This window comes from Prionailurus viverrinus, chromosome D1 (assembly GCF_022837055.1).
Source record: "Prionailurus viverrinus isolate Anna chromosome D1, UM_Priviv_1.0, whole genome shotgun sequence".
NCBI classification, from domain to species: domain Eukaryota; kingdom Metazoa; phylum Chordata; class Mammalia; order Carnivora; family Felidae; genus Prionailurus; species Prionailurus viverrinus.
The window spans coordinates 79,347,548-79,372,380 of NC_062570.1; the positions used below are offsets into that span (position 1 = coordinate 79,347,548).

General features: G+C 33.5%; 1 pseudogene; it reads left to right on the forward strand.

The window, feature by feature from the left end:
- LOC125146520 (40S ribosomal protein SA-like) overlaps nt 1-16,900 on the forward strand; it is an 85,317-nt pseudogene extending 68,417 nt beyond the window's left edge.
- Nucleotides 16,901-24,833: the final 7,933 nt, after the last annotated feature.

The window sequence follows — 24,833 nt, forward strand, 5'->3', positions numbered from 1 at the left end:
AGAGAGAGACAGACAGTGTGAGCAGGGGAAGGGCAGAGAGAGAAGGAGAGACAGAATTTGAGGCAGGCTCCAGGTTCCCAGTGTCAGCACAGAGCTTAACACAGGGCTCAAACCGACCAATTGTTGAGATCATGGCCTGAGCCAAAATTGGACGCTTCACCAACTGAGCCACCCAGGTGCCCCAACACTCAGTTGTTAAGAGGAGTAGAACTTATTATTAGCCCAAACCATAAACTAACCAAATTCAAGGGATGTGTATTTCACCATCGGTTGAGAGCCAACAGTCTAGAGGTGTAATCTTGTTTCAGCTTTATCAAGGTATAATTGACAAAACCATAAAATATTTAAAGTATATATCAAAAAATGGCAAGTAAAGACAAGTTTATTTCTGACCCAAGTTGCAAAGATAAAAACATAATAAGCGGTCCATGAATTTAGCAGGACATCTACCCTGATACCCAAGGCCACAGTAACCAATGGGTATTGATAAGCAAGGTGGACAGCTATACACAGGTCATTTAGGAAGCTGAAAACAGAGGCACAGGAAGCAAAGGACTTTATTTTCATTTATAAGAGAGACTGGAACATGGAAAATAAAATTACCTATTTCCCTGAAATGAGTTCTCAAAAGGCCAGTGTAGTTGTCACGAATGGAAAGATATGTAAAAAGAGAAGCATGAGGACAGGTGATATGAGAAAATATAGAATTAAATTAAGATGTTGACAAGATGGTATTATTGCCTGTGGAAGGATTTTTCCCAGAGAAAACCATGGCAAGAGTAGAATAATTAATTTAGTAAACATTTATAAAATTGATTCAATTCATATTCCTGTCCTTTCAGAACAGATGACATCAGGAAGGTCTGTCAATAAGTTACTACAAAAATTCTAAAACCGGGAAGACCAAGAAGAGAATGGTAGGCCTTACCCTAGAAGAATTCATGCAATCTCCATTTAATAAGTATATTTCAGTATGCACGTGCATTTGAGAAATGTTTGTTGGCCTTGTCTACTGTAATAAATGAAACAGAATCTCTGTCTTCATGGAGCTTGATTTATAAATAAAGCTTATAATAAGTAATAATAATAATAAATAAAGCTTACTTTCTGGGGCACCCAAGTGGCTCAGTCACTTAAGAGTCTTACTTTCTTTTAGGTCATGATCTTGAGGTTTGTGAATTCGAGCCCCACACTGGGCTCTGTGCTGACAGCTTGGAGCCTGGAGCCTGCTTCAGATTCTGTGTCTCCCTCTCTCTCTGTCCCTCCCCCACTCACACACTCTCTTTTTCTCTGTCTCTCAAAAATAAAATAAACATTGAAAAATTCTATAATACTTTTTGTATGAATATAATTTATTGCCAAATTGGCTTACATACAACACCCAGTGCTCATCCCAACATGTACCCTCCTCAATGCCCATCACCCATTTTCCCCTCTCCCCACCACACATTTCATATATATATATATATATATATATATATATATATATATATATACACACACATATATATATACACACATACATACACACACATATATGTATGCAATATATACATATTACACACACATAATATACATTATATTATGTATTATGTACATATTACATATACATATGTATATGGCAAATATTGCATCGAAGGCACATAAAGAGCCTCTCAAAATTATACATGTCTTAGATATCAAGGGAGCCTTCTTACAGAAGGTAGCTTGGTAATATTTACATGCAGGGGTTTAACAAAGAGTCCTAGAATGATAGAGTGTTTTTTATATTAATACTAATGATAATAACTGTCATCCAGTACTATTTGTCATAGGCACCATGCAAGGAACATTTCACACATTATTTCTTTATATCTTATATTATTAATGAGGAAATAAAGTGTCAGTATGGCCATAGCACTTCACATTTGCTGTATAATGTAACATAATCAAAGGACTAATATCCCATCATGTTCACAGTTACTCAAGGGAAGGGGATTACAGAGGGCCATGGGTTATTGGGAGTCAGCTTAGTATTCTGCCTAGCACACCATTCAAATCCTTCTGGCGTTAAAGTCATACACTATCTTTCCTATCATTGTTATGCTGAGGTTTATAAATCTGTCAGGATGTTTCCTTTGGTGGCACAAGGATCAGAAAGCTAAAAAGCAAGGGTCCCAGTTGTCTCCTAGAGTGATATTCTGCAAATGATCCTCCATTGGGAATGTAGTATATTATACTTACCATCCCTATTCCAGAACCATGTTTCTAGGCTCTGCTGTCTCTCTGGTCTCTAGCTGAAAATTTCATCAGCAGTTAGCTCTTGGAATGCTTTTATACATTAGTAGTGAAGACAATCTGGGGGAGTTTCTTATTGATATGGCTAAAGTTACATTGTTTTCAAATAGTATTTCACTAAGCTTGTCATTGGTTGTAGTTCTTTTCATCCATAAAAACAAATGAAAAAAAGCACAAACAGAATAGAAGAAAAGTAACTGTAATCACTGTACATTAACGTGAAAATTCCAAAGATCCCTTGAACATACATACACCTCTTCTCTGTAAAGGTCAATTTTTGTTGCAAAACAGGATGCAACTTGAAGGGTGAAAAAGAAAAAAAATACACATACTTAACTCCAACCATGACAAAATTCTGGTATTTTAAATAATTCAACATTTCTAAAATTCTATAAGGAAGTTAGTCTAAGGGAAATAATCTGTTTTCTAAATAAGGGCCAAGTGAGAAAGAGAGAGAGAGAGAGAGATCCCTTTTCATGAATGAAATGTTATTTTCTAGTTTCATCCCAGGCACCAATCAGTAATATGAGTTGCTCTTGGGCTTCAAAGTAGAAAACAATCAGCTGCACATATTTTCAGAAAACAAACAAAACAAAACAAAACCAACGGCACTCTTCAGGTTAATTTAAAGTCCTAGTAATATGGCAAGAAACATGTCCTTGGAAATGTATACAAAAACAATGTCTTATACTAGAACTTTTCATTTTATTGAGTTAGAAACCATCAGACTCATGAGGTCTTCTAGTCCATTATTTCCATCATTTGAACGTGTTGTGGCACCTGGATGAGCATGAACTGATACTCGTACTCTCCAAAGATAGATCCCTTCATATACAGGAACTATGCACATTAAATATCCCAGTGTTACTTGAGAGTTACTTCCTCATACACAATTAGTGCAGCTGTCACATATAAAATGTATATGTAAATGCACATGTAGGTAGTTCTAGGACCCACTTAATTTAGAGGAAAAAGCAATTTTGTAAGTATTTTTGAATGTTAAAAATCTCTGCAACATTATAAATTAGTGAATTAATCAATGTCTAAGCATATGGAATGGAAATTTACCTATGAAGTTGATGTAAAACTTTGACATTGAACTGTTTCATACTTCCCAAACTGGTCATTTTAAATGGTTTAAACTAATATAACACCTTATTATAGCATCAAGCTAATATTATTAATAGTATTTGCTATTTTTACTCCATCTTGAATAAAGGAAAATCTATTTCTCTTTGTGCATCCTGTGATTATTTATTAGGAAAAAATTAGCTTAACTTTCGTATAGAATGATTTGAAACACTGGTGTAAAATACGCGAAAGTGAATATTTATCTACCTTTCCAGTTGTATCTCCTGCCACTCTGTTTACACCTACTCTGAATTCATAGGAGACTTTCTGTCTTTCTTTAGCAAATCTGGCTAAAGCACGTCCATGGTTTATTTCACTCTTGTAGTTTTCTCTGTGTCTAGTGCCCTCCCCCATAACCTTACCATAAGAGGCACAAGAGAGGTCGCCTAGAATTTCATCTCCTGTTTGAAGCCTTCCTAGAATTGTTCACTCAGATCCCACACACAATGAGACTTGGTTTAACTGTGATTGAATATATGTTATTTGTACCAATAGAGTGCAAGTTGCTTGAGGTGAGAGATCACATCCATTTGTTTGTATGTGATTTGCAGTCAGTGTAAGGTCTGTATGCACACAAAATGTGTTCATTGAATTGAAGATTGCTACTAAATGCAGTGCATTCCAAACACTGGAAGTACTGTAGCAAATCTCCCAAAGGCATTTTCTTATACATGGAATGTTCAGTTATCTACTGGTGTTTTCTAATTGCCTTACCACACATTTCCTACTACATTACCAGGAGTCCTGCTGAGATAGTACTGCCAGCAGCTACATATCTTGCCAATTTGTGTCAGAAAATGTTGAAATGTTGCCTTTTCAGTGATGAACTAAACAGTAGGGGCTCTGAACAGTTACCATGGCAACAGAGAGCAGGGAAAGTAAAAAGGGACTGACAAATTCCATTGGAGGGATGAGAGGGCTGGATCTCCCAACAAAGATGAACTGACAAAGTCCCCAAGGCCAAATACTTCTCTCTACTAGTTTTGAATCCTCAGGGTCTTTGTAATCAGAAGACTATCCTGACTCTGCCCCAAAAGATGAGGCCAACCCTCAGCTCTAGCTGACTCAACCTGTGCTGACTCAATGTGTGACACATGTGGCTCCTTCCCAGACTACTCACTCCCCTTGCTCCAGAAGATGAGATACTAAGACTTTGAATCATTTAAAATTTACTCTGAAATCAGTGACCTTTTCACCAACTGCAAGGTGCTTTCAATTCCTCTTGAATTAATAAACAATTCAGGTAGCCAAGGTGACAAGATTTGAACCTATACTTCGTAGGAATTTCAATTCTAATACTTCCAAGATCAATAACAGTTCAGAGCTCCTCATGTAAAACTAAACTGGAGTTCTCTGTCAGAATGCTTACAATATGGTGAAAAGAGGCACGACAATATTGGATCCCTGAGAAAATGCTTAAGGAAACTTAAAGATAGGAGTAAATATATTATTTTTTATTACATTATTATATTTCCCTGAAAGCTTGTTCTTCTCTTTACAAGATAACAACAACAAAGACATTTTATATATGCTTGTCATGACTTCTGTTTTAGGTTTTGAACTGGAGTTAATTCCAAAGGTTCAGTTATTTTGTGATAACATTGATCTGTACATTTATGATAGGTAAATTTTTGTGTACCCAGGGTATAAAATTTTTAGAGGCACCTGGGTAGCTCAGTCAGTTGAGTGTCTGACTTCGGTTCAGGTCATGATCTCACAGTTTATGGTATCGAGCCCTGTGTTGAGTTCTGTGCTAACACTGGGAACCCAGAGCCTCATTCAGATTCTGTGTCTCCCTCTCTCTTTGCCCTTCCCCCGCTTGCACTGTGTCTCTACCTCAAACAAAAATAAATAAACATTTAAAAAAATAAGTAAAATAAAAAGAAATTAAAAAATAAATTTTAAAGGTAATATGTCATTTTAGGTATCAGTACATTTTTATATAGGTATAGACATGTAAATGGGTAATTTATGCTGACAAGGAATGCATATTATCTATAATAAATAGAAAGTAAGTTGGGTAATAAATATAAAATAATACATTCTTGAAAATAATATGTCATAATATCATATCATATATTCACCTGTATATACTCTTATCTACAAGGAAACACAGGAGCATTTAACAGTCACTTCTTGGAGTGGAATTGAGAGAATTCAGGTAGAAGAGGTCTTTATCTATTAAATTAATTAGATTAAGGGTGGATCTGAAATTATTACAAAATAAGCCCATGTTATTTTCTATGAAACATACATTTTTAAAGCAAAATTCTAAAACAAATTACATTGCACATCTTCTCTGTTCGATGTTTATGTAATTATTTTCTGTTCTTATTTTCATTATTTCTTTCATTCTTATATGTTGAGTTTGCTGTTGCCTTTTCTCGCTTTTTAGATGGCTACTTAGATCATTGATTTTTAGTCTTCTTTTATAAAGGAGGCATTTATAACCATATGAATTTTAGTAAAGGATGGTGACAGCTGCATTATATAATTGTTTGTTTGCTTTGTTTTGTACATTTTACTTAAGCTTATATACCAAAAAGTTCAGAAATCATCATGTTAGGGTCAAATATCTTTATCATAGTGAACACATCCATGTAGACAGCACCAATAGGAGGAAACATTAGAAATAGGACACCAGAAGTCTCTGTGCTTCTTTTAGTAACATTTGCTCACCCCAAGGGCAATGCTATCATAATTTTTAAGTACTTGTATTAGTTTTGCCTAATGAAATTTTGCCTAATGTAATAGAGCATGACCTGCTCATGTCTGCCTACTTTTGCTTAATATTATAGTTGTAAGTCCTCCATTTTGTTCTATGTATTTGAAGTTCATTCATTCTTGTTGATGTGTAGTATATCATTGCATGAATATGCCACAGTTTTTCATTCATTCTTTTCTAGATAAGCATTTGAATATTTCCAGTTTGGCCTATTACAAACAATTCTTCTGAGAGCATCTGTGTGTGTGTGTGCACATTTAAGACCACATGTAGACATACATTTAGTGAATATATGTAGAAGTGGATCATACATTCAGAGTTCATAGATACTAAGAAACAACTTTTCTAAATATCTGTACCAATTTATAGTTCTACAATTAATTTAGGAGAGTTCCAGTTATTCTATATCCTTATCAAAATTTGGTAGCATTTTTAAATTTTTTGATGTTACCATTTTAGTAAGTGTATAGTGATATTCAATTGTAACTTTAAATTGCATATTCCAAAGGCTAATGTGCTTGAGCAGCATTTTCTATTTTTATTACACTTTCATATACCTTATTTTGTGAAATGCCAATTAATGTTCTTGTACCTTTTCCTTTTAGTTTTTGCTATTTTCTTTTTTTTTGTAGGAATTTTTAATGGATTTGAATATAAATCCCTTGTTCAGTATGTGCATTGGAAATATTTTATTCTATTATGCAACTTGATTATAACTCACTTAATGATGCCATTTGATGTTCTGAAGTTTTTTATCTTAAAACTGTACAAGTTATTTTTTTTCATTTATGGTTAGTTCTATTAGAAGCTTCTTTCAAAAAAAATATCCACTCCAAGGATATTCTATTAGACAATTTTCTAAACTTTGCTGTATTACTTTTTGATAAATAATTCTGGGAATAGTTTTGTGAATTGTGTAAAATAGTAGTGCACATATATTTTTTTCCTCTGTGAATGTCCAATCCTTCAATTTATGCAAAAATAGTCCTTTCCTCACTGCACTATCACCTAGACATCAAACAGGTGAGCATATGTGAATGGAAACATTTTCAGTGATTCTAAATGCTTCCACCAGATACCTATTCTACACCATCTTTATTATTGTATATTTATAATGCGTCTTATATCTGGAGTGTAGAGCTAACAAATTTTGTTTAACTTCAGAATGTTGTCTGAACATTGCCCTTTGCATTTACATAAAAATTCCTGAAGTCGATTTGTTAATTGCCACAAAAACTAACAAACAAATCTCTTGGGATTTTAATTGGGATTGCTTGCAATCTCTAGATCAACTTAAAGGGTATTGCTATCATTTTAAAAATTAAGTCTTTCAACTCACAGTGGTATATTGCTTCATCTATTAAATTTTCCTTTAATTTTTCTCATTTTTTGGACTTTTCAGTATTAATGCCTTGTTCATTTTTTGTTAAATTAGTTTTCAGTTAATTGCTGAAGTTACTGTTACCATATGATAACTTTTACATTTTTTTTGGCCTATTCTTTTTCCTCACGTAAAAATAAAATTAGTTATTAAAAAGAGAACTTGAGGGACACCTGGGTGGCTCAGTTGGTTGAGTGGCTGACTTTGGCTCAGGTCATGATCTCGCTGCCCATGAGTTCGAGCCCCGCATGGGGCTCTGTGCTGACAGCTCAGAGCCTGGAGCCTGCTTTGGATTCTGTGTCTCTGCCTCTCTCTGCCCTCTCCCCTGTTCACCCTCTGTGTCTCTCTGTCTCTCAATAATAAATAAACGTTAAAAAAAATTAAGAAAAAAAAGAGAACTTGTAACAAATGAGCTTGATAAGTAAACTTATTCATTTAAATATTTCTTTTCAGAATAATCTCCAACATTTATAACTTTATTATACAGGAATTTCTTTTATTATTCTTATTCCAGTTCTTATTCTTTGTATTTTTTTTCTCCCTGTTTTAACACTGACTTAACAAGGTGGGAGCTAGAGGGCATTTGTGTTTTGCTTCCAGTTTTAGAGAGTATATTGAATACTTCCATTTATTTCACTGAGTTTTTATTCAGTTTTGTGTGTGAATTTGTGTGTGTGTGTAAAAGAAAGATGTTTGCCTTAATTCCAATTTTGCTGAATTTTATCATAAGAATTTTTTTTGCATGCTTGGTCCATATTTATTGCAATAATCACACAATTTTTTTTCAATTGTGGTGAATTATATTGCTTGATTTTTTAATTATAAATTGTCCTTGCTTACCTAAAATAAATCCTGTTTGTTAATAATGTTCATTTCTATCATTATATTAGATTTGCTATTGTTTTATTAAGGAATTTTTCATCTACATTCAAGAGAAAATTTTATTTTGTCTCAGATTTTCTTTTCTTGCTGTATCTTTTCAAAGCTTTAGAAGCAAGTTTTTATTGGTCTTATAAAAAAGAGTTGGGAATTTCTGCCTCTTTTGCATGTTCCAGAATGGTTTATTAAAGAGTTGCATTCCTCTGTTAAAATATTTGGAAAAAATAACTGGTAAAACCATCTGATCTGTCTTTATGGAAAAGTTTCTCAATGATGATTTAATTTACTCAATTACCACCAGATACTTCAGATTTATTTTCTGATGTCATCTTTGTAAAGCATTTATCAAGAAATCAATTTGCTTTCTCCAAATTGTCAAATAATGCATGATGAAATAAAATGTTCATAATACCTATTTAACTTTACTTCTATACATATTTTCTTCCACTTATGATGGAGTTACATCCCAATAAAGCTGATGTAAGTTGAAAATATAATTAAGTCAGAAATGCATTTAACACATCTAACCTACTGAATATCTTAAGTTTAGCCTAGCCTAACTTTAACATTCTCAGAACACTTACATTATCTTACAGCTGGGCAAAACCATCTAACACAAAATCTATTTTGTAATAAAGTGTTGAGTATATCAAGAGAATGGTTGTATGAGTATGGAACAGTTATATCAGTTGTTATCCTTGTGATGGTGGGGCTGACTGGGAGCTGTGGTCACTGCCTCTGCCCAGAATCAAGACAGAGGATCTTATCATATCTTCAGTTTGGGAAAAGATCAAAATTCAAAATTCAAAATATGATTTATACCAAATGAGTATCACTTTTAAACTATCATCAAGTTGAAATATTATAAGTTGAGCCACTGTAAGTCAAGGACCATATACATATTTTTTAATGATTCTATAATTTTAATTTTTGCTACTGATATTTTTTCTTTTATTACTGTTTCTTGCTCTTTCAAGTACTTGATTTTTATATTTTTTTCAAAGAACCCATTAATTTTTGCTGATTTTCTGTTATTTCTTTAACATCTTATTGATTTTTTTTGTTGTTCCTTCTAATTTATTTCATTTTTACTTGCTGATTTTCCTAGCCTTGGATATAAAGATTTAAGTAATTTCTTTTCTTTTTTTAAGTTTTTATTTATATTTCAGTTAGTCAAAATACAGTGTAATATTAGTTTCAGGTGTAGAATTTAGTGCTTTGTCACTTACATACACTCTTTTTCCCTTTATACTGTATCCCTAAGTCTATGCATTAAGTCTATACATTACCTGAGTCACACATTTTTACCTGTACTTAATTACATTCATTTAAAATATTTGCTAATATCTTCTTTGACACACGTTATTTATAAACATGTAGCTTAATTCCCGTTTAGTTGATATTTTTCTATTTATTATTTTTATTGATTTTATTTAGCTTAGATCCATTGTGGTTAGAGATTTACCAAGAATATTCCCAAGTGTTAAAATTTATTGAACTTTTCTTTATGGTATGTGTCTGGCCAATTTGGTGAATATTCAATATAAACTTCATGCTATGGTTATTTGTCATTTACTGTTTACACTATTTTTATATGATAATTAGGTTAAATCTGTTACTTAGATTTTTTAAGCTTTTTAACCTTATAGAAATTTTGTTTGTTTTTTCTCCTAGTTTATTAGATGTTTGCTAAAAATATGTCAACATTATTATGAGCCTATTTTCCTTTTTCTGCACTTAATTTTTTCTTTATATGTGTTATTTAGAGTATAGACTTAGAATTATGACATCTTTTTCTTAAATTAAATTCCTTAATAATTATTAAATCCCTTTTATCTCTAAGGACGTTTTCTGCATTAAAATCTACTTTATGTGATATTTATGAGTTGTACCAAATTGCTTTTGGTTTTCTATACAGCATTTTTTTTAAAAGTTCTCATCCTCGGATTTAAAGTGTAACTCGTTTAGGCAGTATATAAGAGGAATTTGTACTTTTATTCAGTCCCCAAATTGAGTCATTTCCTTGGAGTATAATATATATTTACATTCATTATCATCATTGATATGGTTCTGTTTTCTTTTACCTTCCTGTTATTCATTCCCGTATGTGTGATTCAGTTTTATGTTCCATTTTTCCCCTTCTCTTTTGAATTAATCAAGCATTTATATCTTTGTAAACTCTATTAAATTATCATTTACACATTGTTTAATTTTCTTTAAATTATTACTCAGAGGGTTGTAACATCAACCATTATCTTATTACAGTCCAATAAAAACAATATTTACATTTTTCCCAATTCTACTAGAGCCCTAAATCTATTAAATTATATCCACAATATGTATCTTTTATTTCCATGATTTCAGTTCTACATAGGGTTAACCTCATTAGACCAGTATAAATATTGTTCATTTTTATTTATTTAAGTTATTCATTTTTTGTAATGTTTATTTATTTTTGAGAGGGAGAGAGAGAGCAAGCGCAAGCAGGGGAGGGGCAGAGATAGAGGGAGACACAGAATCCAAAGCAGGCTCCAGGCTCTGAGCTCAGCACAGAGCCCAAGCTGGGTCTTGAATCTACGAACAATGAGATTATGACCTGAGCCAAAGTGAAATGCTTAACCAACTGAGCCACCCAGGTGCCCTTAAGTTATTCATTTTTAATCAACACTTATTTATAGTTGCCCACTTATTTGCTCTTTTTAGTCTGCTTCATTTTCTCCTACACATCCATGTTTCTGTTGTTATCTCTTGACTATAATCTGCAATATTCCTTTCTTTACATGTCAGCCTGCTTGCTTCCAATTTCCGTCTTCTATTTCTTGTCTTTATTTTTAAGGATTTTCTTTCTGAGTATATATTACTAGGTTGGTTGCTATTTGTTCTTAGTACACTAATGCCATACCATTGCCACTAGTTTCCATTGTTTCTATTAAGAGGTCAACAAATATTTCTTTCTTTGATAGTAATGTATTTTTTTTCTTCCCTGTATATTTTCAAGATTTTCACTTTGTGTCACTTTTTAGCAGTTTTACTATTATGTATAGAAGAGAGTTGGTTATGTGTGTGTGTCTGTGCCTGTCTGTGTGTAAAGTTATACTGCTCTGGTTTGCTGCCCCTTTTGAGTCTGCGTATTCATGTCTTCCACTCATTTTTGAAAACCGCTCATTGTATTTTCATGTACTGCTTTTCCTCCATTTTCTCTCTCTTTTCTCCATGGAACTTGAATTGCCTGTATGCTAACACATTTGACTGTGTTGCATATGGCTCTCATACTTTTAAAATTTTTTAATTTTCTTTTTATGTTCCAAGTTGAGTGTTTATATCTGTATTTCTATATCCAGTTTATTGGTAAATTTGTCTTTATTGCTTTATTTTCCTTTTACAGTTAGTCATATTTTATTATCTCAATCATATGATTTATCTAAATCATAAAATTATCTATTAATGTTTAGAAAGATTCAGTCAGCAGTCAGTTTATCCCTATTTTACCTGATGATTCTTTCAAGGCTAAGGTTTCTTGTCTCTCAGTCCTATATTCTTGGGTTCCCAAATCTCAGCTATTCTTGGGTTCCCAAGTTAGCTCTTCAGCTTCCCAGCCCATGCAATTTTAAATTTTATAAATATCTCTAGGAGAGACTATATTTATCTTAAAGCAGGACCTCACCCCATGAATATCTTTTTCCCCCTAAACATTGAAGATAGTGAACTCTCTTATATATATGTTTTTGGCTTAGTTTTCCAGCCCTATGTCCAATCCCAGAGCTAAGAATTAGATTCAAATTTGAGACCACTGAAAGGTTCATGTGTTACTCTAGCCCCGAGTTTCTGCAAAATGCATTACTGGATTATCTTTCTGTCTTTGGAAAGTATCTTGTCTGGAACAAGCTTGATTTTAACCGACAGGCAGAAGCAGACAATGTCACAAGTAGAGCAAAAGTAGCTGGTCATCCTCAACTCATCACAATTCTTTTTTTTTTTATGTTTACTTATTTATTTTGCATGAGCAGAGAAGGGGGAAAGATTGGGAGAAAGAGGGAATCCCAAGCAGGGTCCATGTTGTCAGCACAGAGCTGGACAGAGGGCTCGATCTCACAAATTATGAGATCATGATCTGAGCCAAAAGCAAGAGTGGGTCACTTAACCAACTGAGCCACCCAGGCACCCCCCAACACAATTTTTTTTTCTGTGAATTTTAGCTCATGCAGGCCTTATTGCCTCCAAAGTCCCCCAATGCCTTTAAAAGTATGGTTTTGTTATTTATTTGGCTAGGTGTGACAGGAGCATTACTCTGCTGCAAACTGCTGCATCTTACCTGGAAATGTTTCTGTGGAGTTGCTTGAGCAAATTGTAGATAAAAACTATATAGTTTATTTGGTATCTGTGTACATAACTTCTAGATAGGGTTTAATTTTCTTCTGGCAGGCAGCTTGGTTAGGAGTAGATTACCTTAATCTTCTCAGAAATTAGGTGCTTCAAATTTATTTTCAGTGACAACTGGTTTATCTCCAGTCTAGTTTATCTCCTTAGATAGAGTCTTTTGGATTCTAGTAAAAAATTCTGGGTGTTTACAGAGCCTCTAATATGACAGGAGCTCAACTCTAATTTTTATTCTACCAATCTCCTGATATGATGAGGGTACAGTTTGGACTCTCAGATGTTCAGCCTCAGATTTCTGCTTAACTTCTCAGCTCAATACCCATACCCACCTCCAACAATCCCCCTACTCCTCCCCCTGGCAAATTGGAAAACTACTTCAAAAGGAAAAGTGTTTCCAAATGTCTGGTTCATTTTGCTTAGGTTATTTTATCTCTCAGAATTATAATTTAATAAGTCTTTGCTGTGGTATGCTCTCAAATATAATTTTTGTCTTTTTTTTACCCCAGCTTGGCTAGTTGTTCTCAGTGAATGGATTGGTCCAGAACAAATTATGGTGCTGCTTCCAAATTAATTATCATGTATTTTAATTCTATTTCTACTTTTAACCACACAAGATGTTATAAGTATAGTCACCATGTATTTTTGGCCTACTCTACATATTTAGTTTTTTCTTTTTCCCCATTCCTTCTTTTAATCTCTTTTGTTTCCTTAATAAACTTCTAAAATTCCCCTTAGTATAGCTATGCTGTTAACCTATCCTCTGCAAATAAAAGAGAACACATTTATAATACTCTTCAATTATTCAGAATAACCTATGGGAAAAAATAGCTGCTGCTCGACTTAACATAACATGAAATTATATTTTTAATCAATAAAGCAACGTACTAAACTTTTATTCACAGATAATGTCAGATATTTATAATTATTAATTTATAGAATTGTTAAATTTTAGGGTAATGAAATAAATTTATAATTCATTTGATTAATGGGACTTCTAGGGGCCTGTGAAAATTACTATACGATTTCTTTGACCCAAATAGGAAAAAAAATTAAAAGACATAAAACCAAAAAGAAATTGATTTACTTGAAAAGAAAAACACTACATTCTGAGCATGGTGGATTTTACTATTTTAGTGTATATATATATATATATATATATATATATATATATGAAATTTATTTTGAAGCCTACCTCCATTATTCATGAGAAAGAAATCACTTCAAAATTTGCCCCACAAGGAGGAGTTCTGACCCTTCTCATTAACCTTCTTTTTCCTCACCCCTAATCTCAGCCTTCACACATTTCAACAGATCTCTGATGTTATTGATGCATGTTAGTCCTCAAATTGAAATGTCATAATCCACTTAAAATTCTCCTCGATTCACATCAAACTCAGTCATCATCCCTGTGCAACAGAACTCTTAAAGAGTTAGAAATAGAATTTTGTAGTGCTCTATGCATTTTTAAAACAATCCAGTAAGTACAAGAAATATATAATACTTATATAGGACATAAAAATAAATTAAAATCAGTTGTCAAAAGTCCTCTTTAACATAGTAATTTTCTGGAAACTTTCGTGGTTGCTATAGATATAATTAATTGGCACTCTGTGCCTTCACAAAACAAGAGGGGATTTTTCGAGTCATGTGCATAACTAATTTCCTTCTAAATCAAGCATAATTTCCTTACATTAATGGTAGCGAAATAAGCCTGAATTTCCAGGTTATTTGTGACTGACTCTATAAGAGAATCTTATTTTCTTATTTCTTATTTCTTATTTCTAAACCACAGAACACAGAAGAAAAAGGTATTCCAAATGACTTTGGATCAAGCTGAGTCTTATGGACAAATAATTATCACTACTTAGTAGGCCGTCGACTCTGCAGGGCTGCCATGCATTTCATTTCAATGACCATGCAATTTTGGCATCAAAGTGTGTTTATCAATTAGTAAAGGATGAACAGTTTTTGATAATCTTTGATTTGTCAATGACAAGAGAGAGGTGACTTTAAAAATGTAACACATATAACAAAAGTCACTTAAGAGAAATAAGTATATATCTGATAAAAACAATTTAGCGCTGGCGGTGTCAGCATGCTTCTTTACTCCTCAAAAATGTTACATAAGACATGAATAGACACTTTTCCAAAGAAGACATCCAGATGGCTAACAGACACATGGAAAGATGCTCAGCGTTACTCATCATAAGAGAGATGCAAATCAAAACCACAATAGATAACATCTCACACCTGTCAGAATGGCAAAATTTAACAACTCAAGAAAAAACAGATGTTGATGGGGATGAGGAGAAATAGAGTCCCACTATTGGTGAGACTGCAAACTGGTGCAGCCACTCTGGAGAACAGTATGGAGGTTCCTCAAAAAATTAAAAATAGAACTGCCCTACTACCCAGCAATTGCACAACTAGGTATTTATCCAAAAGATACAAAAATGCTGATTCAAAGGGGCACATGATCCCCAATGTTTATAGCGGCACTATCAACATTGCCAAATTATGGATAGAGCCCAAATGTCCATCAACTGATAAATGCATAAAGAGAGAGTGTGTGTGTGTGTGTGTACACTCTGGAACCAATACTACACTGTATGTTAACTAAATGGAATTTAAATAAATACATTAAAAAATATTACATAGCTATGGTAGAATGGGGAGGAATTGCAAGGCCATAATTTGTACTGGAACCCCACTGTAGGGTGGAGCAGGCCCTAGAGAACCACACCCATTTGGAGTACTGAAAGAAACTTTTGACAGCATGGGAGATAAAAGACTAGACATAAGGCAGACCCAAACCAGCTTAATCCTGAAAAAAGAACACAGAGTGAAATCATAGATAATTGTCAGCAGTCAGTACATAAGAAGACAGTAATCTGGAAATATGAGACAGAAATAAAATCTCAGGGGAAAATATAAGGGACGTGGTATTGGCAGGACTGGAAAACATTACTAGTTCTAGAAAACCAAGTACTAGACCATGTTTGATAAGATGTATCTCAGACACAAGGTGATAAAAAGGAAACCTCAGTCTGAGACCTGGAATAAGGTCAAGACTGGAGTAGCCACAAGCCTGATTTAAAGTTGAGAGTAAAGATTTTCTGAGCTACCCGGGGAGAGGCCATAGGGCATTCTTCTGTATTCTCATCATAAACTGAAGGGAAACTTTCACAGTGTCCAAAGCCCTTGATATCTTGCAAATGAAGGAGGAAGATGCCCTCAAATTCCTTACAGCAGAAACTCACTCACGTTGCACCAACCTGACTTTCAAATGGAACAGTATATCTACAAAAGGATAAGTGCTGGTATTACATCATAAATCTGAAGAGAACCTGGGAGAATCTTCTGGCAGCTCATGCTATTGTTGCCATATAAAACCCAGATGATATCAGCATCATATCATCCAGGAGTACTGACCAGCGAGCTGTGATGAAGTTTGCTGTTGCTATCGGAGCCACTCCTATTGTTGGCCGTTTGATTCCTGGAACCTTCACTAATCAGATTCAGGCAGCCTTCCAGGAGCCAAGACTTCTGGTGGTTACTGATCCCGAGGCTGACTACCAGCCTCTCACAGAGGCATCTTATGTTAACTTGCCTACCATCATTCTGTGTAACACAGACTCTCCTCTCCATTATGTGGACATTGCTAAACCTTGCAACAACAAGGGAGCTCACACAGTGTATCTGATGTGCTGATTGCTGGCCCAGAATTTCTGAGCAGCATGGCACCATTTCCCGTGAACACCCATGGGAGGTCATGACTGATCTGAACTTCTATAGAGATCCTGAAGAGACCAAAAAGGAAGGGCAGGTGAAAAGGCTGTGACCAGGGAGGAACTTCAGAGTGAATGGACTGCTCCAGCTCCTGAGTTCACTGCTACTCAACCTGAAGTCTCAGACTGGTCTGAACGCATGCGGGTGCCCTCTGTGCCTATTCAGGAGTTCCCTACTAAAGACTGAAGTGCTCACAGCCTGTCACTGAAGACTGGTCCACGGTTCCCACTGCTCAGGTCACTGAATGGGTAGAAACAACCTTAAGCTCCTCCTCCACAAAGGCAAACAAAATGGAAATAAGTTTGATGGGAAACAAATGGTTTCTTACCAAAAAAAATTGACCATAAAAATAAAACAAAAACATAAGATCACATGATGGAAGAAATCCTAATTTTCCAAGAATATAACTTTAATCACCTTATATTCTTTTCATAAATAAAGAAATATCAATGAGCAGAACTAGTTTTAACAATTTAGAATAAGGTATAGTTATGTTTTTAATTATTTTGGTTTTTGCTTTTATTTTTAGGCATATAAATTTAGATGGGTCACTGATATAGAGAGATTATAAGGAGGACACATAATTCTCTAAGGACTTGAACAGACTGTGAAAATACATTAAAGAGTATATTGCAACAGAACAAAGAAAAGTGTAGACTTTTATCTCATATTCCAAAGAATACAAATGAATAAAATATCATCAGGAAGAGAATGATTGGCAGGAAGAATTTTTTGCTAGGGAGGCATGAGTCTGAACTCTATTTATAAAAATCTAAATGTAGAGCTGTTTTCAAAAGCAGTCATGGTGCCTGAGGCACAAAAGAGTTAAATATTTCAGTAACTGGAAGAGCTTTTATCCATAACCACACATACCTACTCACTTACCTGTCTGGTATATTGATTGTATTTAAATGGACATGGACAGGCAATTTTCCAAGGAACAAATGGAAGTGACCAATGCACGCACGCACACACACACGCGCACACACACACACACACACACACACACACACACACTTTAACCTGTTCAGTAATTACATTATATTGAGATATTATTTTTTCATCTATGGAGATAACAGACTAAATGAATGGCAATATAAAATTGTAAGATGTGCACACCGAGGCATATTCTTGTCAGTAGATATATAAATTGCTACAATCCCAAAGAAATCAAGTTGACAGTTAAAGAACTGTCAGATGTTGCTGTTTTTTATTCAGCAATTTCTCAAAAAAAAAAATAGATATACTGGCAAATATAAATTCATATGGATACTTACTGCTGCATATTTTAAACTGAAAAATACATACATATATACATATGTACCCCCAAATAGTATTGGAGAAATATTTAAGTTAATCATGATATACTCATCTAAAGTAACAGGGTATCTGTTTTATGTAGGCCTAGCATTCTTTAGCATCTTAGGAATTTACGGATGTCGACAAAATGGCACCTATTGTCAAAGGATGCAAAATAAAGTTAATTACTGGCAAAATAAATAGCAAAAGAATACCTAAAATTGAATGAATCAGGTCTGAACTGGACTGAAACAAGAGATAAAGAGATGTTTCAGCTATACTGTGTATATATCCTAGGATAGACAGATGATAGATAGATAGATAGATAGATCGATAGATCTAGCAAAGAAGAAAAAAAGGCCAAGTTTTTGCCTCATTAAATTTATACTCTAGTGGGGGAGAGAAACAAGTAAACAAATAAATATATAATGCAATTTCAATTGTGCCAAGCATGAAAGATAATAAAGCATAGTAATAATTACAGCAGATTTTCTAGTTTTATATTTAAAAAATCAGACCTGGAATGTGTCAGTGACATTTGAGGAGGGATCTGAGTTAAGCTGGATAACCATGTAAAGGAAGGAGACCCAGGGAGTATAAAGTATCAAATTCTGAGGAAGAGATTTTCTTCTGGGAAGAACAGGAAACAGGAATGGCAGGACCAGTGATGGAGGTAAGATGCCTAAAAAAGTAGATCTAGGAGGTAGCATGGACCAGGATGTATGAAAGGATTCAGTGAATAATTTCCCTAGCCAATTAAAAGGAAAAATAAAAGCAGCAGTGGACACAGGAGTCATACAGATGGGGGATATTTGCACTAGTAAATGGTAGATTAGTAGAAATACTAAGCCTTGTAGCAAAAAGGGCTTGATAACTTCACCTTAGTGCTAAATTCGTACTAACTAGCCCATAGTTGGTGCAGGCCTCTGTTACCGCACGGCAAAGAGCCAAATAAAATGCATTTTACCTGCAGTCAGGTAGAACTCAGCAGGAGGAAGAGAAAAGAAGACTTTCGAACTGCAAATTCACCAATCAGGGGGTAGGTAAGTCACTGCTTCCTGAATGGGAAAAAATAAGGGGAAAAATTAAGTCCCTTCTCTGGGCATGGAGAGAGAAGCAAGCAATATTACTTCATCAAATCCAGAGAGTCATGATGGTTGGTGGCTAAATGTTCTAACTGCAAAGTTTTTTAGTCCATAACAATAAAATTAAAAAACAAAAACAAAAACAAAAAATACCCTGGCTTACTCAGAGCTCTTGCATTTTCCTGACAGGTAGTGTCCACTTCTGATGGTAAAGATTAGCATTTATAAAGTTTTCCTCAGCACAATCTGCCATGAACTACAGAGTTTGGAAGAGGAACTGCTCTTTAATTTTCATTCCTGTTGCAATGTGTATTTAAGATGAAAACCTAATATGATGTAGTTAGAAATAAAATAGTTTTCCAGGCACCTGGGTAGCTTCACCAGTTGGTTAAGCATCCAACTCAATTTCAGCTCAAGTCATGATCTCAGGGTTCATGATATTGAGCCCCACATGGGGCTCCATGCTGATATCGTGGAGCCTGCTTGGGATTCTCTCTCTCTCTTTCCCTCTCTCTCTGCCCCTCACCCTGCTTGCATGCAAGCTCTCTCAAAATAAATAAATAAAACTTAAAAAAAAAAAAAGAAAGAAAATAGGTTTCAAGGAAGTTTGGGTTTAAAATTCAAGTTTGCTGGTCACTAGATTCAGGTTTACACAAATTATATAATTTGATATAATTTGATATCATAGATCCTGTGTTTTTTCATTTGAAAAGTCAGAATGTTACTACCTATCTCATAGAGCTGCTGTTGAAATGGAAAGCCAAGTATTGTAAAGGAGCTTGGAAGATTTCTTTAACTTCTTTCTGCACCTATATTTAAAAACAAAACAAATAATTTCAAGATATTTTATATAAAAATCTATTGAGTGTACACACAAAGATAGGGGAAACACAAATTTAATTTTGTCTTTGAGTTTCCAAATGTCATGTTTTCCATCCTGAGGAAATGTCTTTAAAGGTGGAGCCAGAAGCCTTACAACACTCCAGTGAGAGATGCTCCAATTTCCATGATTTATCATGAGTAGGGAAAACAAGTCCATGATTAAATTAATCCTAGTGGAAAGAAAAAACTCAGAGCAGAAATAATTTCCCAAAATAATTGACTATCAAGGAAAGAGTGAGACCGTCAAGGGGGTGATGTGGAATGAGAGTGAATACTCGACTGGCTTTCCATCTAGTATTGCAGGTACAATCTGAACTTGACATAGTGATTAACACCAGGCACTATCAGCTCAGGGAAATATGCAAAAGGAAACATCTAGCACTAATGAAATGGAGGGTAATTTTATGTTTTTTTTTTCCAGGACAATTTTTTAAATGAGCCACTTACCATTAATGAGCCACTTACTCAGCAAGAAAAGTTTGAGTTTAAATTAGACTTATATTTGCACTGGAACTCACTGCTGTGCATAACTTCAGCTGCATTAATGCTATACCTTAACTGTGCACAGAGGAATATGGCTTTTTTCTGTATTTTTCTTATAAACATAGCATATCTAGAAAACATTTTCTAGAAACCCTATGCAAGATAGATAAATGACTATATAAATTTATATTAGATATGTTGCAAACACTCATAAGGGAAATCATTAATATCTTCTTTCAATTATTTCTATTATCTATCATCTATCTATCTATCTATCTATCTATCTATCTATCTATCTATCATGTATCCTCTTTCTATCTATCTATCTATCTATCCTCTTTACTTATACATACACACACACATCTACAAAATGATTACTATTTATTATTTAATGATTTGGGGCTAATCCTGTAAGGACCAGATAGAAAACTTAATCAATAAAAGTCACACAATTCTTTCATTTAATTAAATTTATTTGAAATCTTCTTTGTCAGGCATTAATATTTACATTTGCTTTCTTTTGGTTTGAATTTACACTTATCTTGTATATTTTTTCCAGCCTTAAAATTATTTTCAGTAAAATATATTATAAGAGTTTATCACTCTTGTATATTGTACCCTCCATTTCATTGGTAACCAGTTGTGACAATATTGCCCCTCTGTCTTCTGCCTTCTCTTCTTGGGGGTAGCTTAAGCTCTAGATCACTCAGCCCTTATTTATCCATGAGGATGAATACAATTGGTTCTATCTTTAAGAATCATTGAACACTTTCTCAATCATTCATCAATCTATTCCCCTTTGTAGTCATTTCCCTTTATCGTCATTTCCAATGTTCTTATGCGTGAGGTTAAGCTTTTTATCCTAAAGTAGAAGCCTCTCAATCTTTTTATTTCAGTGCTGTTATATCTGGCATATCTCTCATAAAGTGCATATTTTTAAATTGTAGATTTATCCCATTTTACTTCATGTCATAACAGATTGGTTGATGTTGTTTTATTCTACATTTTATAGTTTTTACTACTGCATTTTCTATGTATGTTTATATGTATATATACGCTATTATACATGTATAATTTTCTTTAGTTCTTTGATCTATATGATCGATACCTTAACTATTTTAAGTGCATGTAATGGTATATATTTAAATAAGTATAACCTCTGACTTTAATTCAGAACATTCAGAAATAATACATCTTTTCTTATTCAAGATGGAAAATAAATAATATTTTTCATTTTCTCCACTTCATTACCCACCTCCACTTCAGTTTTAACTGATATGCAATAAAATTTTTAATTCTAGTAGGTTAAAGTTAAATTTTTATCTTTTACTTATGTATAATTTTTTATTTAGATTACTTGATTATTTAAATAGAATTGACTAGGTTTTCTTTCTTTTTTTTTTTACTTTTTTTAATGCTTATTATTTATTTTTGAGAGAGATAGAGAGACAGAATGCAAGCAGGAGAGGGGCAGAGAAAGGGAGAGACACAGATTCCGAAGCAGGCTTCAGGCTCTGAGCTGTCAACACAGACCCCAATGTGGGGCTCGAACCCATGAAACGTGAGATCATGACCTGAGCTGAAGTCTAACGCTTACCCAACTGAGCCACCCAGGTGCCCCAACTAGGTTTTCTTTTTAATAATGTTTCCTCATACTTAATATTTTGTTCTAATTTATCTTTTATTAAAATAATATTTTTCAGGAAAAATTAGTTGGATAGTGAAATTCATGAGACTTTGGATATTAAAAAATTATTTTTGTATTTGTTGCATAACTATGAATATATGTAACACTACAGAACTGTATGCTTCAAAATGATTAAGATTGTAAAATTTGTGTTATATGAATTATACCACAATTAAAAAAATTTTTGTGGCTTTAAATGTAGATAATATCTTGGAAGTTATATTTAGAACTCTAGTGTCACAAACTCTTTTCCCCCCCCTCAACATTTGATATATATGAGTGATATATATATATGTATATATATATATATATGAATGGTAAAATGCTCATGTAATTTTTTTCACACCCACAAAAGCCTTGGGTAGATATACCACCTATAAGATTGTGAAAACATGAAGACAAATATATATTATATAAACATATATTATATTTATATATTTATATATATTTATATGTTATATAAATATATATTATTATATAAATATATATTATATATATGTATATAAATTTATTTTCTCCTTTGAAGGAGAAATAGTGGCTTGCCCACTTCTATCAATGTTTATTGTATTTTTTAAAATTTTAATTTGATACTTTCACAATGTTTATCTTTGTTTCACTTATCATTGGATTAGCTCTGTCAACCTGTAGACTAATACATATATCAGTACAATTTTCTTCTGGTATATCTAAGAGTATTGCTTTTGTCTCTTTTTTGTCTATGTTTTGGTTCTCTATTTCTAACCATATATATCAATATATGTCCTTCTCTAAAAATATTATTTTTGGACTCTTTTTGAATTTTGGATGATTTCTCTAACCTGCTGTCAACATCATTAGTTTCATTTTGTTTAGTTTTTACTGTACTTTTTGGCTTCTAATGTCATTTTAAGCTCTGTGATGATACAATTTTTTTCTACCATATATCTTTCAATATCCTTTGCCCTCAGATTATAATTTTATCAATCATCTTTTGTTTCATAATGCACATGGTCAAACACTTAAATAATTTGAGAATATCAAAACAACTTATGTTCCCTTAGGACATATATATAAAATTTTCACATACAAAGCTTTGTTTTTAATATTTACATTATTTTTGTTTCTGAATTTGTTTTCTTAATATTTGTCTTCATGATTTCACAATCTTATAGGTGGTATATCTACCCAAGGCTTTGTGGGTGTGAAAAAAATTTCATGAGCATTTTACCTATTCATGCATGCAAAATTCCCTTGTTGGAATTTAAATTGAGGCAGTGATTGATAAATGGATATCCATCCTTGTCTTTTTTCTTTTTTTTCAACAGTGGCAGTCTTATGAGATATAAGTGGGATTGTTGGGGTTCTTAGCATTTGTAGTCAGAAAACTTGGCTTCTAATATGTTTGTTTTGTCTCTCTTGTCCTCTTTGTTTAACTGTCTTATAACAGTAATCTGAAGTCCATCTAGCTCTGTGGAATTCAAAGAGTGAACTGAGCTAATTGGGGTTTACCCATTCTAAACTGCTTAACAGATTAATAATAAGACATACCTAGTGGAAATAAATTAAGTTAAAGACCCATAGACCACATAAAAGGTTTTTGTTTTTTGTTTTTTGTTTTTCGTTTTTTTAATTTGTCAAGCCAAATGCAATTTCTTTCAAGTTTTTCATGATGTTTTGAATAAGATCAGGAATTGAGCTCTCAACTTGTGTACTAGCTTCCCTACCCTCCAAAATTTACTAGTCCCAATTAGGGAAAGTACTTCTATATAAGAATGATGTCATAACAATTGTAAAGTGGGATTTAAAAATGATATTGAATTATAATGTAATTTTCTTTCTTACCCAGGAAGTCAAGGCTTGTAATGCTCTTTATTTGAAAGAGAGAAAAGTGTTCTACATATAGTGATCCACATCAACCACATGAAGTGCCAACGTCTCTAGCCTTTGTTTCCCAAAAATAGAATACTAGGATTTTCAAAATGTCTTCCCACCTGCTAACCATTATTCTAAATAAAAGAAAATATGTAAGTAAATTTTTGGTGCTCCCCAACTGGACTATATCCCTCAGGTATCACTTGAAGCTTATGTGATATAGTCGTCACCATGACTACCAGTAGGTTAAATAGTGTCCCATCCCTTCCCAAAAATAACGTCTATCTAGAACCTCAGAATGTGACCTTCTTTGGAAATAGTGTCTTTGTAGATGTAATTAAGATAAAGATCTATGTGAGATTATACTGAATTAGGATGGACTTTAAACCCAGTGAGCATGTCTTGATAAGATATAGAAAAGGATGCACAGAGAAATAGGGGAGGAAGCAATGTGAACATCTCTATGAAGACTTAGGCAAAGATTGGAGTCTAAGGCAAGAAACACCTTGAACTATCAGAAGCTTAAAGAGGCAAGGAAGGATTCTCTCTTATAGTCTTCTGAGGGAGTGTGACTCTACTGATGCCTTGATTTTGGACTTCTGACCTCAGAGCTATGAGAGCATAAATGCCTGTTGTTTTTAGTCAACAAGCTTGTGATAAGTTGCCTGACATCCCTAGGAAACTAAGACAATTCCCTGATTTAAAATGTGCTGTTTTGGTCATTTCTATTTCTTTCTGAGAAGAGTTTGTAAGCTCATTCTTATGCTACCACCCTTCTCAAAAATTCTATTTTAATTTTAAAAAGTATTTAACTAAAGGTTCTGTTTTCAGGTCATATAATCAATGACAAAACTCATAAGTTGCTTTAACTAATGTAGATTTGCATAAAGTTTAATTTTGTTTTGTTCTTTGTGTGGGGTTTGATAGAAGGATATTATCTAAGTTAATGATTCTTTTTTTTTAATTTAAATGTTTAATTATTATTTT